The sequence below is a fragment of the Chaetodon trifascialis genome, chromosome 20 (assembly GCF_039877785.1).
Source record: "Chaetodon trifascialis isolate fChaTrf1 chromosome 20, fChaTrf1.hap1, whole genome shotgun sequence".
In the NCBI taxonomy this organism is placed as follows: Eukaryota; Metazoa; Chordata; class Actinopteri; order Chaetodontiformes; family Chaetodontidae; genus Chaetodon; species Chaetodon trifascialis.
Window position 1 is genome coordinate 15,667,012 of NC_092075.1, and position 16,249 is coordinate 15,683,260.

At 42.2% G+C, this 16,249-nt stretch overlaps 1 protein-coding gene across 1 annotated transcript in view; it reads right to left on the reverse strand.

Annotated features, from left to right (window-relative positions):
- The window catches only part of lpar1 (lysophosphatidic acid receptor 1), a 32,551-nt gene extending 16,817 nt beyond the window's left edge, over positions 1-15,734 (reverse strand). The window contains exon 1 of the mRNA XM_070989760.1: positions 15,381-15,734. The gene's annotated coding sequence lies outside the window, so the exon portion shown is untranslated. The remainder of the gene's footprint in view (positions 1-15,380) is intronic.
- Positions 15,735-16,249: the final 515 nt, after the last annotated feature.

Below are 16,249 nucleotides of genomic sequence, written 5' to 3' on the forward strand. Positions count from 1 at the left end.
TCTGGTTTTACTGTAGGTTTTTATTTGATTCATGACTGTGCATATCTATTTTTAATGAAACCACACATGATATTAAGACGCGTTTAAGGGACAGGTTCATGTTTTTCTGCCGTAAAACAGAAGTGCTCATACTGAATGTGCATTGTTTTCGTTTGCTGTAACCATTCCTCCTGTTCATATCGACCATTGAGAGACCTCTGAAGTTAATTTGAGATTTTGGCAGTCAATCAAGTGAGCATCACACAACCGCAGCACAGAAACAGTCTGGAAGAAACAAAGATTACTCAAAAAACTATGATTTGTCTGACTTTGACTGCTCAAGACTCATATTTACTTCAAGTATCCCTCAGAATATATTTGTACAATTAATGAGGACATTGGATTTTTGATTGAATGTATGAACAGGAAGCTATTTTAATTTATCACATCATCATTTTTATCATTTAATAAATCAGGCTGTATGTGTCCATATGCATTAAGTTAAGTGTCATGACTGGCTCTGAAATGAGCTCTAGAAACAAACTGCTAAATTTGCAATGAGACGCACAAAGCAACCGTTTCCTGTTTGTGATGGGTCCGTTGTATTCCCCTTTGGTGTCTGTGGTGATGTTTTAATTACTTTAGAAAGAACATTATCAATCCTGCATGTAATGTTGAGGTTTTTAATTGTTACTCATGTGCCGAGAAAGCAGCAACTCGGCCATTATGAGAGCAGCGAGAGCAGCTGAGTGACGGCCGCAATACTAATGCAGAATAGATCTACAGCCAGGGAGCCTCTGCGATAAGTACCGCTGCAGATGAAAGCCCATCTATTCTATTTGTCATCTGTGGCTTATGGCCATTAAACGTCTGGTGGGAGCAGTCACTGGGGCACCAGATGCCTGAGGCGAGTCGTCAGTACTAGAAAGTGGAGGAAGTGTCAGTGGCCTCTCAGTACACATTCCCAACACTTTCATCAGACCCTTGGAGCCTGCAGAGAAAGATCCTGTCATTGTGTGTGTGTGTGTGTGTGTGTGTGTGTGTGTGTGTGTGTGTGTGTGTTTGGTGGGTGGGTGGGTCTTGTAAAAGGGAAAGATTGAGCAAGACAGGACACAGAAAGAGGGGATTTTAGATTTCTCTGTTCCCACACCTGGGTGTGTGTATGAGCACTATAAAAGTGAAAGTTTGAATGACAAAGTTGTTACAGCATTTTACTGTGTGTGTGTGTGTGTGTGTGTGTGTGTGTGTGTGTGTGTGTGTGTGTGTGTGTGTGTGTGTGTGTGTGTGTGTGTGTGTTTGGGAGTGTGCGCGCGCATGCGTGTGTGTGTACAATGTGTTGAACCCCGGGTGTTAAAGACGGGGAACAAAATGCTCTTAGTAATGTGTGATAAAGTCTGGCTGTGTGTGTGAGAGAGAGAGAGTGTCTAACAGGCTAAGAAAGGACCACCCTGGAATCTAAGTGAGGTCATAACTCAAGCATTAGCACACATTTAACACACACACACACACACACACACACACACACACACACACACACACACACACACACACACACACACACAATTATCATACAGACTTTGTTTTTTCGCAAATGAGTAAAGGCATGAACCTATTTCTAAATATACTCCTAAATAAACATAGAATTTTTTTTTTCGCAGGCTCCATCTTTTAACGTCTCTTCCTTACAGGATGAGATATTTCCACAGCTCCGCAGTTGTTGAAAGCTGCTGACACTCATGACCAAAAGTCCCACTTGCAGCTGCTAAGTGAGGTTCATTACACACCACAGGGCATGTTGAAATGAACCAATCTTCAAGATGGGGTGAAGAAATGATCACGGGGTCGCTGAAATCACAAGATTTACGGACAATGGAACGGCTTCATATCATGGCACTCGTCTTTTACGTTGATTTCAGGTAGATTCTTCTAAATTTTGGCCTAACGATGGTGCTGAAGGGGCAACAAAATATGGTCAGTACATTTTATGGCACAACGACGAGCTGTTAAGATATATTCCTCAAAAGCATTTTGAGCATGACTGAGAGATTAGTTGCTGGGTTGGATAGACAAAAACATCCAACATCTGCCACTCTCCTCCAAAGAAAAACGACATTTCAGCAACATACACAGCATACCTTCAAGCGACAACATCCTCTTATTACAAGAGGAGCAAAGGAAGGAGTAATGTGACATTATTACAGATGGTCAGGGTGGATGAACAGATCAACACGGGAGACTGTGGTTCGGTTTCTTTTCACCAAGTCAGTCACTCCCTGGCTGTAACCACATGGCTTATACTGTAATCATGATGATAAACTGTCCCCTAACCTTAACGAAGACGTAAACGCTATTTTCACTCACTCATTTTGTGCCCAGTTCTAACCAGAACTTAGCCATAGCCTTGTCACATCGTAAAACTGGTTGTAACTGGTAACATTATCCACTGCTGACCTCGCCTTCAATCCTTACTGTATTTAGCATTAAGCTTCAATCTAAGATCAACAGCAGGCTGTGCCATTTCACTCTAACCATCCTAATACGGGTGAAGCTATTGCTCTTATTGCAAACATCAGTATCAGAATTTACATTTCTTTCTCTTCACTGATACTTAATTAATCCTACTTGTTTTCGGAAAGATATATTTGAAGAGTGAATGCGCTGGAAGTCTCAGTGTTCATTGCGTTTTAAAAGGCTGTAGATATGACAAGTCCTTTACCCTCTGCACAATTTTTCCAAACTCTGCATTTCACTTTGCCTTTCTGTTTCCTTATCATTGTTCTAACACTCACTGAGATAAACTGGCCGGGTCCACTCAGGTCAACACTGCAGCAGAAGTTGAATAAAGTCCGCTCTTCATTTCTCAACAATCCGTCATCCAACTTTCTGCTTGCTATTGTTAATACAGCCCTGAGAGGAATCAAGCTTTAAAAGAAACACCACTGAATTTCATGTTTGGCATGTTATTCCTATGCAGAGAGAAGGTTTAGTCTGTGTTAGATTTATTAATGTGTCTGGGTAATATCTGATGTGGGAGTCTGTACGGACCTATATTCCACAGAAAGATGGGTAATTAAAAGACGACCCTTCATGATTTTCCAGGGAAAATGCTGTTTTTGAACTGACAGGAGGCTGATCTTCAACGCACGTGCGTAAAAGTCCGGTAATATGAATTACTTTAGTTGATATCCACATCAAACTTCAAGTGCACGCTTCCTCTGGAATAACCTCCCTGCTGCAGTCTAACTGTCCAGGCCTTTACATCCAAACGTAAGACTCATCTTTGTGCTTCCACTTTTAGTTGCTTTTTCGTTGATTACTTCAGGCCTGTTGTTGTTGCCTTGTGGGGGGGGACAGAATCTATTAGGCCCATAAGAGAAAAGCACTGCATCTCTCTCACCCTCTGCTCATTTGTGTCCCACAGGCACAGCTGGGTGTTTATCCTCCTCTCTCTCTCTCTCTCTCTCTCTCTCTCTCTCTCTCTCTCTCTCTCTCTCTCTCTCTTTCCTGGCTGTCGGTGCCTCATTCCAGATGTTCTGGATCTGGATCTTCATCCTCCTGGAGATTCAGCCTCTCCTCTTGTGTCTCTCTCCCTCTGTGTGTTTGTTTGTCTTCTCCTGTCTGAGTGAATGGTGTGTTTCAGGTTTGCCTCTTGCGTGTTTGCGTAGTCTGTCCTCTTTCCAGCCCTCCCTGGTGGAGAGGAGGTTGTGCGGCTCATGTCTGTTTGGAGACACATTAAGTTGCTCAACATCCTTGGATCTATATTCTTCATATATGTTTCATGATGATATTATTGTAATGTTACTACGAAATGTAATGCATGTCTGTCCATCCTGGGAGAGGGATCCCTGCTGCTCTTCCCAAGCTTTCTTACACTTTTCAACCATTAAAGAGGGTTTAAAGAAGTTAAAGCCCCTTGAGGCAATTTTGTGATATAAATTGACTTAATTTGTGAAATGTGAGAGCTTTCATACTGACATATAGTTTCACAGGGAATGCTGATAATTTTTCCACGGAGAAAAGAATACATCTTCTGGCTTTGGAACTCAGAAAAATATGTTCATATGAAGCTCATTTGGATGTTAAAATTCAATGTTTTATTGTCCAAGAATCGGCCCCTGCAGTTCATCAGCACGGCATCTCGCAGTAAATCGTTGGCTCTGTGGCTTCGAGCTTTGTAAGAACGATTCATTTTCATAAAAAGTCACGAAGCATCAAAGAGTGATCACAGCTCTGCATAAATTATCATACCAAACAGTAATACCATTGCACACATCTGGGGCACGGTGATGGTTTTTAAAGATGTCAACCTATTTTTAGGATAAATAATAAAATCGTCCAAATTGTGAAGCTCAGCCGTGCAGACTTTGATGTGAATAAGTTATGCGTTACGGAGGTAACGTGAAAGAAAGTCTCTTCACTGAATGTGTGTAGACTATGTTTAGTTTTGGCCTAAACCTCAGATTAGATGATTAACAATTCATTCAAACATTCTGTTTTCATTGTACATCCATGATTGAATTGACTTTTAAGCAAGAAACTTTTCTCAGTCACAGTAAATCATGTTTTTTTTTTATACCCACCCGACTGCTTTTTTCCTCACCTGCAAAGTTGCTGAGAAGTCTGGCTTCCATCCAATCCTCACATAACGCATTTGACTGAAATGTCCAGGATGTGGTACAGTATACCAGTCCTGGACCAGTGCTACTGATTTACTTTTCGTCTCTGAGCAGACTGGGATGATTTATGAGCTGTCTTCTATTACAGTCTGGGTCTAAAGATTTCAATTTTGAATGTGAGCCTGATCCACAAATTCCCACTTGGCACTGTTGTGGCAATGTGACAAGTGACAAGTGAAACTGAGAAGACATGTAACATATACATTTCCACACTTTTTCCCTCTCTCCTCTTTTCGTGCCATATGCCTCCACTTGTCCTCCTTTAAACATTTTTTATTCCTTTTGCCCCCACTTGTCCTGCTTTCTTTCTCTCTTCCTCCTCCCTCTTTCCTTGCTTCCTAAGCCCTCCTTCACCCTCTCCACACTGGTGATTTCCTCCTCTTTTTCTCCCATCTCTTCTTTTTTCTCTTCTCCTTTCATCCTCTCTCCTCACACCTTATAAACCCTGTTTCTTTTCTTTGCTCTCCTCTTTAACTTTCCCTCTCTTCCTCACCTCTGCACATTTTCCCTCTCTTTCTCCTTTCCATCCCTCTACCTTTAACTGTTCTCCACACTGCTCCATCCTTAACTTCTCACCTCCTTTCCTCTCCTCTATACTCCTTTCCATTTAACCCCTCTGTTATCATCCTCTGTCATCTCTTTTCTTCAGTTTTCCTCTCCTGTCTCCTCCTCTCCACCTCACGCCTCCTCCTCCTCCTCAGCCTACCCCTTCTCCTCTTTGCCAACTCTCCACACAATGTGCCCATTGTTTCAAGACTCCAACCCCAGAAAGCAGAGAAACAGGACTTCTATAACCCAGCATACACAGAAACACTCACACACATAGGCTTTCATTCTCTAACCTTCTCTGTAACATCGTGGGTGAGTACACACACACACGCACACACACACGCGCGCCCTCACTCACACATACTCTCAAACAGTTGCAGCGGAGCGGCAGAGCTCAATACAAGGGTTGGATTGAGAGCTGGTGTTGAGTCATGTGTGACTGCAGCCGCGATGGGCTGATTCATGGGTCGTCAGAGGATGATACCTCCGCAGCCACTTAAGCACTTCCATCTCAGCACAGCACACAAAGCCACACACTGACACATGTTCAGTCATTACATTTGATGAATGCTAAGAATAGAATGTGATTAGTCTTGTAATTTGAATAAAATGGAATAGAATAGTATCAATCAGACGCAATAGAATAGAATAGAATAGAATAGAATAGAATAGAATAGAATAGAATAGAATAGAATAGAACGAGGTTTGTCTTACAAGACATGCCCATGTTTGACCTGATTTGACTCAATTGTATTTTACTTGACTCTACTCAACTACAATAGAATATGATTGCTTTAACAAACTTGATATCATATAACCATATCTGACTATACAATCCAATGGAACAGAACAGAACAGAACAGAACAGAACAGAACAGAACAGAACAGAACAGAATGTGCTTTGTCTTATAGACTAGATTGTAAACTAATAGTTTAAACTACACTCAAGTCCTCTAGAATAGAACAGATAAAGCAGAATTTAGAAGACTGTTGTCATAACGCTTGACTGGATTCAACTTGAAAAGAACAGAATGTTTTTGGTTTTTTTTTAAAGTTGACTTGACTAGAGAATAGAACTGGATGTGTTTTATGTCATAAAGTAGACAGACAGAATAGAACAGAATAGAATTGGAATCCGTCTAGAATATTATTGAAAAAAAATAACACTCCATGACATTCAAGAAAGAGCTTTTCATCACACTGCCAAGAAAAGTACTTGTGGAGAATTTACTATTAGACTTACTTTTGCAAAATAATGTTTTATTCCCCAGGGAGAAGGAGTTAACTTGCTAAATTACACACAGCTCGGCAGAGACAAGCTGAGTGGGTGTCAGAGTGGCTTCTGGTTTATGCAAAGCCGCTGAAGGCAATGTTTTATTTCTAAATAACAGCCAGAATCATAAATAACATATAAAAGCCACTTTAATTTGGCTATAAATTCTTTCAGGGATCATAGCTTGGGAAAGTGTAGTGACAACCGAAATCCAACTCAGGGGTTATTATCTGCGGAGCAGCGCATGACACACCCTTTCATTTTGAAAATGTCCACCTAATAACCTACTTTGCTTTTAAGGTCTTTCTGGTATGATCTGTTCCACATGTTTTGGTAAAGCAGGTTTTCAGGCTAAATGGCAGGAAAAAGTATAAGCATGAAATTATTGCTTAAAAAGCCCTCAGACATGCAGGTTACAGCAGCTGAAGCTGTATGACAGAGAAGGATGGCGTGTAAACCACTTGACACCTAAACTAGAGGCAATTGTGAAGCATGCTGACACAAAAAGAGCACAGTGGATTTGTGCATGGTCAGCAGAACCCAATCACATGCATGTCTCCTATGGGAGCGGTATTGTTGAGGAGAGATCATGAGTGATTGATCTTTCAGTGTAATTTCAGCGTGATGGATAATCCACACCAAAAGCCATTTAAGACATTCATCAGCTTTAGGGGATCTGATAGAAATACAATCAACAACCCTCTTTTGAACACGGACATGCCCACATGTACATTATGATGTCCAAACATCTCGAAATATTGACCGATGAATGCGTGCCGATAAACAGCCTCTACCACATGTGTCAGGTTTCTCTGCAGTTTATTATTGGGTGTGTTCAGCCATCCACTAATGAAATCACACTATTCCACTGATTACATCACCGTAGCAGATGCAATAAGGGATTGCGTCAGTGCGGTCTGCAGAGATCTCAGGGTTTGACTCAAAAGCGTTCTTCGAATTCATCACTGACTTCTCCGGACTGTCAGAATTACTAATGCTGTGCACTGAACAAAAACAAATGCGTGTACTTCACTGAAATTATTCACTGAAGAAGCACTTATGTGAAAGTTTGGCATAATTAGCATATTAATTCTTGAGTTATGGCCAAAAAGGTGTTTTGTAGGGTCACAGTAAGCTTGACCTTTAAGCCCCAAAAATCTAATCGCGAGCTGGATGGTCTCCACATCCAGGTTGGCTGACTGGTTTTTTATACGTTTCCCAATTTTAGGACAATGCAGCAGGACAATATTTTTAAACACACATGCCAGAAAACCAAGAAGTTTTATGACCAAACACTGGAATGTCCTTCACTGGCCAAACCAGTCACCTGACCTCAGTCCAATTGCACATGTTCCACTAACTGAACACCAGACTGAGGGCCAAAATCGAGCAAGCTGGATTTATTTTTGCACCTCTGACAACTGAAGGAAGGAAAGAGACATTAAAAGAGGTACAGTGGCTTTGGAGAGTACTCAGCCCACGTCATTTTGCAGTTATAGATTCAATTTTAAAATGGATCGATTTATCTTCCCAATTTGACAATCTTGTCAAATTTATCAGAAACCTCTCATTTACACAAAGCATTCAGGGCTTTTACTCGGTACTTCGTAGAAGTCGCTTTGGCAGTAATTACAGCTTCAAGTCTTCTCAACAAAGTCTCCACAAGCTTTGAGCATTGGGGCACTTTCTTTCGTTCTTCCCGGAAAATCCTTTCAAGCTCAGTCAGCAGAATGTGGAGCGCTTGTGAAGTGCCAGGTGCCTCCACAAATGTTCCATATTGTTCAAGTCAGTGACATTCAGAGACTTATCCTGAAGTCACTCCGGTGCAGTCTTGGCTGCACACTTCAGGTATTGTCATGTCAGGTGAACATTTGCCACAGCAAGTTTCCTCCACCGGCGGGGTGAATGTCATTGAATGCTTATGTAACTGAGAGACCTGATTTATGTATTTCTCGTAAGTTTGCAGAACACATGCTTTTACTTTGTCGCTGAGGGTTTTTCATCTCAGATTGATGGCCAAAAAACTAAATTCAATACATTTAAAACACAATTACGTGTGAAAAAACTGCCAAATATTGCATTACGCATTGTTCTGTTTTAGGGGTAAAAGTACGGGCAGAGGGGATGGAAATGTATCCATCACATCTGATTTAACATTGTTTACTGACCGCACCAGTGGAAACTCAGTCTGAAATGTAAAATCTGGGAAAAGCAGGTGTCTTTATTAACAGTAATAGTTCAAACCAAAATCCATCCATCCATCCATTTTCTATGCCACTTATCCCTTTCGGGGTCGCAGGGGGGGCCGGAGCCTATCTCGGCTGTCAACGGGCAGGAGGCGGGATACACCCTGGACCGGTCGCCAGCTGATCGCAGGGCAACATATACAGACATACAACCATTCACGCTCACACTCACACCTAGGGGCAATTTTACAGTCACCAATTAACCTAATGAGCATGTTTTTGGTCTGTCGGAGGAAGCCGGAGTACCCGGAGAGAACCCACACATGCACGGGAAGAACATGCTGCGCCACTGTGCAGCCCAAACCAAAATCACGTAATCACATTTTATTCTCTGATCAGATGAACTGCGGCAGCGCTCACTTCCTGCACATCTGTATCTTAGTAAATGCAACACTGTTCAAAGCACAGTACAGAACCAACAGAGGTGATGTTGTTCTCCTTGATTACATGCTGGAAGTTGGAGTCACACATTAAAAGCCTGTCGCCTGCAGACCTTTCCAGCACACTGTGACTGTCATCGTTTATACAGTTCCTCTCTGCAATGTCTAAAACCAGTCCACTAACTAAGTAGTGCAGAGTGCGTCTATGTCTGGTTGCTTAGACCTCCTAATGAATCTCCACTAAACTGGTGACAAACACATTTCATGTCTAACAACCTCAAACCGCGTCCCACTGCTTTACAGTCATGGCTTGGCTTGACAGGGGGACGGACTTGGGCCCACTGAAAGACTCTATAAGCGGCCGCCTGACTATTTAGCTGCACGTTTTAGTGTTTGAAAAGGCGAGCTGCTGTCTCAGTTTTGTAACATCTTCTGAGTGTTGTAACAGTGTACTGACCTACTGTACTGTGTCCAAGGGATATTCTTGAGATACAGCTCAGCTCAAAAATAATTTCCTCATTCTTGCAGATTTTGGTTCCTCTTTCTGTCTTTGCCATTACTGACTTAAGACATCCTTTGCATGATTTGAACTCACAACTCCCTAAAGCACACACACACACGTGCACACACACAACAGAATTTAGATCTGGAATGAGGAGTTGCAAGGAGGGGATTTAATGGGAGGGCAGCAGTGATCGAGGGAGGGCCACTGCATGCTCTTTTTTCACAAGCTGATGCGGTCTTGTGCCCGCCAGCGCGAGCCTCTGAAATTATGTAATGTTAAACTTTGCGGTCAGTCTGACTGCACGTGGCTCGCTGATGCCTTGCTCATGATGTGACCGACAGCTGATTAGAAATATTGGTCACCCTGGCCAAAATCCTTCTGTCTAGCTTGTGGTGCTCAACAGGTATGCTGAGACCTTGAAAACAGTCTAGTGGGTAAGTGAGCAAGGGCCTGTCTGCTTTTCTCTCTTTCTGACTGCCTTTTATGTCTTTCTCATCATCTTTTGGATTTTCTTGTCATCTACCTACGTTTAATACATCGCAGGGCTGTGATATGTGGTTCCTGTAGTGCATTCATTACATTGCATTATTCCATATATTATTATGTGTTGTTGCTGTTGTTATAATAAAATATAGTTGTCATTGTTATTGTTATTTCATTATATATAATTAAATGCTACATGTAATTACATTACATTATAGTATTATAATATATTACATAATTTATTTATCCATCGCTGACTGATCCTGTATTCTTAACACTACCTCATAAATCAAGGTACTCTCTCCAGAGTGCAGTCAGTTGTATCTGTCCTTATTATCTGGATGCTACCCAGTAGATGTATAAATAATAACTGAATGGGCCAAAGTTTACACCACCACTTGCATTTGTTTTTAATGTTACATGTGCACATTCACAGCATCACACACAACACTTCTGTCAGTTTGATTGACAGTTGCTTCACCCGCCTCCCAGATGACATCTAATGTCCATCCATCCTATCCCTTTCGGGGTTGCGGGGGGGCTGGAGCCTATCCCAGCTGTCAACGGGTGAACCCTCAACCAGTCGCCAGTCGATAGCAGGGCAACACAGAAGACTCACACTCACACTCACACCTAGGGGCAATTTTAGAGTCACCAATTAACCTAATGAGCATGTTTTTGGTCTGTGGGAGGAAGCCGGAGTGCCCGGAGAGAACCCACGCATGCACTATCATCGTTTATACAGTTCCTCTCTGCAATGGGAAGAACCGTGCAATAAGATGTGCTGTGTTTAGTCAGGGTCGTACATGTAGTCTGTCTAGGCACTGCGATCATTAGATCTGACACAGTGACAACTGAAAAAAAATTGTGTGGTCTGATCCACGCATAAGGATCAATGAAATAAAGCAACCTAAGAAGGTACATTATTTTGATGGAAACAAACATTGAGTAGCCTGTGACAGGGGCTTTGCTTTCATGTGAAACTGAATTTCTGCCCAAACATACAGTAACCACATTTTAAGATAATCATGTCAAAAATGTCTCCTATCCTAGACTGCATTCTTTGTGTGTCACACACATAATAGCAGAAGTGTCCTCAAACTGATAAGAAGAGCTTCCTGTCATAACCAACATTTTTTTTACAATACCTGAAATAGAAAACAGAGAAAAGGATGGAGGACTTAGAAGAGGAACGATGCTGCAACATTTATGTCTCAACATTTATGTGCATAAGCAGAGCATACAGCTAATGTCTACAGCTACTGTAATACCATAACAGATGAGTTAGGAGCAGATCTGCCAGTCTACCAGCCGACCTTCCAAACCAAACTATTAAAAACAAAAATGAGGACAGCTTTGTGGTCCTTTGAGCAGTCGGTGGTATTCAATATCACAGAACATGATGTTTTATAATGATATAAACAGAAAAAACATCAAGCATAAATGATCCAGTTGAAGTTTGAGGAAGGCTGTCAGACTGTTAGTGCTGCTGTTTGACTGCGTCTGATGAGTAGCCTGCTCGCACCCAAGTGATTGTGTGTTACCCCAGAAAGTCCCATGTCACAGCAAACCAAACGTGTGATCAGGACCAGAGCCTGATTGTGGTGAGTCATGCTTTTAAGATGTCCAGTGTGATCAACATATTCATGATCAGCAGTTGAATAAGAAGTAGTGGTCTAACCACAGATTAACACATGAGCTGGCAGTCAAACTGAAGACTGAAACATCTGCTTTTTCTGAACATTTCCACAGAACCTATGCAGGCTTAATACATTAGAAGGCAGCAGTTGTACTGAGAAGCTCCACAACCAAGCATGAAGAAGTGTACCTGTATGAATAGGTAGATCTGCTTGAATCCATTCCCTGTTCACATGGCTCCGAAGGAAATTTAATTTCTGCCACAGCAGCTCACAAACTAACTCTGTTACCTGCATGAATGTGGAAACAATCTGGACATTGGGAGGAAGAATGGGTGGAATGCAGGTCCTGAGACGAGGGGGAGGAGAAATCGTGCTTTCACTAATCACAACACAGATGGTTCAAGGGCCCTTTCTTTTGACGGATGTCAGAGCTCATGTTGGGAAACATAAAACAGTCATCTTCAGGGGAGGTGATAAGTCTCTGCTCTGGCAGCTTTGTTTAGTTTGGGCAAGAAGGTCAGAGGTTAGAAGCATCAACTCACCCCTTCACAATTTGTTTTGCTTTTCAGCATCTCACAGGTTTTGGAACTATGAGCGGATGAGGCTGTTTTTGCACTTGCGTCAAATCTGTCAATCAAAACTGCCAAAAAGCAAAAAGCCTGCACTGCTTCCCTGGTTTTATATGCAAAGGCAGTCATGATGTAACAAATGTACAACATTTTCATTTTTCACTTTGTTCTCTTTGCTTTCTCCAAAGAGTCTCAGTGTCTTCTTGTCGCCTGCTTTCACTGCTGTCTCACTCTTATCTCCTCCTCTCCTCTGCCGTAGCCTTGCTTGTCATAAAATGCAGCGTGATATTTAGATATGTTTCACTAAGGATCTCAGAGAAGGGAGGGTTGCAACTAAAGTGTTGTGAAAATGCAGTTAATACTTGTAGCAAGAATTACAAAACCCTAAAGATATGGGTAAAAAGATCAGGAGTTTGGGGGGGCTATCATAATATTTCTTCCTGTCCAATTATGAAAGATTAAATGTCTTATTTGACTGCTGAAGGCTGAAATGCTTAAGACCCTGTGCTCTTGTTACCCGATCCCACCACCAGCTGTAGCTGCTGGATGTTTAAAGTCAATATAGTACACGAGCTCCTATAGAGAATAGTGGAAGAAACAAAAACAGACCCTACATCGAAATAAATGAAACGACTGTTCAAAGTTCCCACATTTCAACAGAAAAAAAAGTCAACAAATGTGACTCATTGAGAAACATTATTTTGAGAAGCTTGAAAGCCACTGACCTAATCTACCTCCAGAAGTGTAAATGCATCTCACACACCACTATAGCATCAAAGGCCCCCTGAGGTTTGCGGCAGTGGGTGGTAGGTAAACAGTCTTCTTGCTATCCCCTCTGAATACACAAATACACTCACAGACATACACATACCATTTGAGCCCCAGATCAGGATTAATTAGCTAACATCAAAAGGACAGCATGTAGGGAGCGTGTGTTTTTTTTTTTTTTGTTGTTGTTGTTGTTGGTTTTTTTTTACAAATGACCTTTAAAATCAGCTACAGGAGAAGATGAACAAGTCACTTTGTTCTGTTATCACGTATCTTGGATGCTTGTTGAAATGTAGGCGAAAAGGTGATGTGGAGATGGTCATCCAGCCAGTTGTTTTTTAAGATGATAATGTGTCTTAAAGGACCACTGTGCAGGATTTAGTGGCATCTAGTGGCAGGGTTGCAGATAGCAACTGACTGAATACCCCTCCACTTTCCCCTCCCTTTCCAAGCATGTAGACGAACCAATGGTGACTTAAATGTAAAAATGTGAAAGGCCCTCTTAAGAACCAGTGTTTGGTTTGTCCATTCTGGGCTAATGTAGAACTTTTATTTTAATACTACATCTATTTTGTTAGGAATTCTTCCCATTGTTTCCCCATAGTTTGGAGTGACTAATTCCCCGTGTGCTACAGTTTCTGTCATGAGGGTTAAGTGCTCAGTCAATTATTATCTCTCATAAGTGGTTGAGGGCTGTGGATGAAGGAAACTAAAGGGGACATTACAATTAGGACATTTTCAACAGAGATTTCTGGACCGGCGATGGCGCGAGGGGCAAAGGTCACCAAAAGCACTCAAATTCAGCCTGCGAAGGTGACAAATACACAGCAAATTTCATCGCCATCAGGCCATTAGTTTTGTTGTCAAGTAAAAATTTTGACCTGACCTGCTCTACAGGAAATGTTAGGAAAAGTCTCCAGAGAGTTTAGAAAATGTGCTCTGGGGAGACAAATACCAAGTTTCACAGCAGCCTTATTGAGATACTCTGCTGAACAGCTTCATTGACCCTCGCTTGTTAGACAAAAAAAAAAGGTGTTTGACATCTTTGACGTCTTCTGTAAGAGTCACTGTGCACCACACAGACAGCAGTGACCTGTCAGTTCCCTCCTTTAACACACGACTAATTCTTAGCGCTTCAGCATCATTTACATTTTAAACTGTGCGGCTATGTGTGTGGTTATGGCTGAAGCTCCCAGATTAATCTCCTCATTTACATTAGCTACTTGCATGATTTTTTTTCCTCATTCAAGAACAACAGAGAGCAGCTGGCCAGAACCTCAACTAGATGCAGGAGTGATAATTGATGTTAGATGTTGAAATACTATCACCACTTTTGCCTTTTTTACTGTCCACCAATGGAGACACAAGTGATTTCTTTACATTTCTGTCACAGAGGGAAACTAAAAGACCGCCACCCAGGCACTCTGCTCACACCTGAGTTATTTATCTCCATCCAAGTGACATTTGTTAACAGTCATCTTGAATATCTGATCCTGTTTTAGTGGAAATACCCGGCAAAATCATCAGTTTAGCCGATGTCACATCTTTAACAGAGTTCAGCGAGAAGTCCACATAGTTGATGAAATTGTTGCTGTGTATTAAGGCCTGAGTCCAGGGCGCAGCATGGAGTGTTGACTCCTGCCGGTAGTAGACGGCATCAAGGCGCATAGTTTGGGAAGATGCCAATACAAAAAAAAAATGTCTGAGGACTATCAATATACCTGGTTATCATGCAAGTGCTGACGCTGTCAACCCGTGTCTCCTGGATGACAGCTGGATTATGGAAATCTTGAGGGGGTTATATTTGGGACAGACAGGAAGAGGTTCAATGAAGGGACCTAAAAGTAAATTCCAAACACACTCTCTGACTGAGGATCAGCGTGGAAAATCAACACAGATGTCAAGCTTTTACTCCCAGACCCAACGCCCGCTTGTTTTCTTTCCCGCTTACTCCCCTCCACAATTATTGTTCCAGTCCCGGTTCCTGATAAAGAACCGAACTCTGGCGCAACAAGTCCCTCATTCCAGCCGCGTCCCTCGTCCTCACCCCCTGCAGGCGCACAGCCGAGCGTCTCCTATCGAAATAACGGTGCGCACAGCAGATCCAGGCATCTGCTAATGCAATCAAAGCCTTTATCTGAACCGGACGCTTTCTAGACACGTCTACGTGGCAGGTATACTTTGATTATGTAAAGATGCCCACATCGTGCATGCATAAGAAGACGCGCTTATGTAAGCAACAGGAACGAAAATCTTTAATTTCTATTTACAAGGATTCATCCAAGAAGCAGGATAAGAAATGAAATACTTACAGTGTCTTCCTTTCCAGTGAGAGCAGTAGGTAGGTAGTTTAGCTTAGTCCCTGACTGGCTCCTGGATGCCCAACTCAAGTTTGATTCGGGAAGCCTGAAATTCCTCCAACAGACAACTCCTAGAGACTCTGCCTGCGCAACTCTGGTGTCAAAGTCGCAGCGGTGTAATGCAAGACTCCAAATCCAATATACAGCCAGGTAACCCTTTCATTTTATGTCCGTGCAAAAAAGCAATAACTCCTCTGATTTCTCCCCCCTTATCACCGTGTCCCTGTTTCTGAAGTTGTTTTATTTCTGTTTTGTTTCCCAGATGAAGTCGCCTTGATGCTCTCTGCTGCGTCTCCGTGCCTCTCTGCGCTGGCGCGACGGTTCCGCCAAGCTCTCTCTCTCTCTCTCTCTCTCTCTCTCTCTCTCTCTCTCTCTCTCTCTCTCTCCCTCACTGACCGACTGCCACACACACTCTGCAGGAGAGGACCTTTGTCTGCGCATGACGTCAGACACACACACACACAGAGGCAGGAGACTAACGCTGCAAAGAACGGCCAGTTTGAATAAAGCGTGGCATTGAAAGTTGCTGGGCATCTTTTTTTTTTTGCTTGTAGAAACTTTTTTTTTTTTTCAAAAGGTGTTACAGCTTTTCACTGCAAATCGATAAAACAGATGCTTTTTCGTGAGTAAACTGCATCATCTTGACTTTTTAAATCTGAAGACAGGTGAAACTTGATCCGTAACAAGTGCATTTAATTCAGCCAGTTGGCATTTTCCCACTTTCCTTTGGAAAATAAAATATTTTCTGATGTAAATGTTCTGCTACCAAAGCTGTTTCTTGTAGCGTTGAGAGTTGAGAGTGTTCTTTTTTTCCTCAGAGC